Source organism: Apis dorsata, unplaced genomic scaffold, assembly GCF_000469605.1.
Source record: "Apis dorsata unplaced genomic scaffold, Apis dorsata 1.3 scaffold_34, whole genome shotgun sequence".
Lineage (NCBI taxonomy): Eukaryota > Metazoa > Arthropoda > Insecta > Hymenoptera > Apidae > Apis > Apis dorsata.
The window spans coordinates 141848-142967 of record NW_006263336.1 but is presented as its reverse complement, the minus strand read 5'-3'; the positions used below and the strand labels follow the sequence as shown (position 1 = coordinate 142967).

The 1120-nt window shown below is 24.4% G+C and overlaps 1 protein-coding gene and 1 long non-coding RNA gene across 5 annotated transcripts in view; one reads left to right on the top strand and one right to left on the bottom strand.

Annotated features, from left to right (window-relative positions):
- Window positions 1-1120, bottom strand: part of LOC102671835 — an 11557-nt gene that overhangs the window by 2749 nt on the left and 7688 nt on the right. The window lies entirely within an intron of this gene.
- LOC102671692 (protein rhomboid) overlaps window positions 1-1120 on the top strand; it is a 154683-nt gene that overhangs the window by 150227 nt on the left and 3336 nt on the right. The window lies entirely within an intron of this gene.

The following is a 1120-nucleotide window of genomic DNA, read 5'->3' as shown; positions in this document are numbered from 1 at the left end:
ATATGATACGCAAGGAGGTGGCACGAAAAATTTTTCGACAGAGACCAATTTCTTAAAGTTTCTAGCCCAAATTTCCGATTTTTTATTGAAATATTTATGTTATTATGATTATTTTTTGAATTTGTAAAATTATTCTAATTGATATTTCAAATTATTGTAAAGAAATTAATTTTATGATATAAAGGAATTTTTAATTTATGTATTATGGATTATTTTTTAAAGCTGTAATATATGGATTATTTTTTGATTTTAACAGGAAATAGGGAATATGTGGAATTTATAATGGTAGAGGATGAATTGATAGGTATAAAATATGAAATAACATATAAAAAGAAAAATGAATTTATTATATAAATGCTTGTACATATAGTAATATACATATATCTATACATATAATATACTTCTAGATCAATATTCATATGTATAATATTTTATGATTTAAAATAATATACATATGATGAAATTTTTCTTATAAAAATTTTATAATAAAATGATATTTTATTAATTGAACAATTTACAATATACTTAATAATTATTAGCATTTAGACACGAATATATTTAAGAATAAAATTCGAATAATCAAAGTTATACATTAGAGTAATTTTCATTCTTAATAATTTTTCAGAATTTTATTCTCAAATATATTCGTGCTATTACAATTAAAATACAAAATCTTATTGCATATTCTTATTCTTACATTCTAATATATATTATATATACATATATATATATTCTTGATTATTTCTTAATTACTTATATTCTAATTGGCTTCACTTCATCTGAATTCGCATCACAGGTGATTTCTCGATAATGCAGCGTCTTTTCTCTCGCACGATGTGTCAATTATCATTCATAATAACACGGAGGGATATTCAGATCGTCCATTATTTAAAGGCTGACAACGGCGGTGGTTTATTCGGCATTAAACAAGCAGTTTTGATTAATTACCATTTTGCTCGTTCGAATTTCCATACGGGAATGGAATTAATTATTCGCTAGATTGTTCATCGATAATGCGTATTCGAATTTTTAACTCCTTTGCACGGGGGATGGGTATTTTCATCCAGAAACGCATTAACGTTCTTGTTTCTCGTGGTAATGGCAATAATTTGCAAATAAT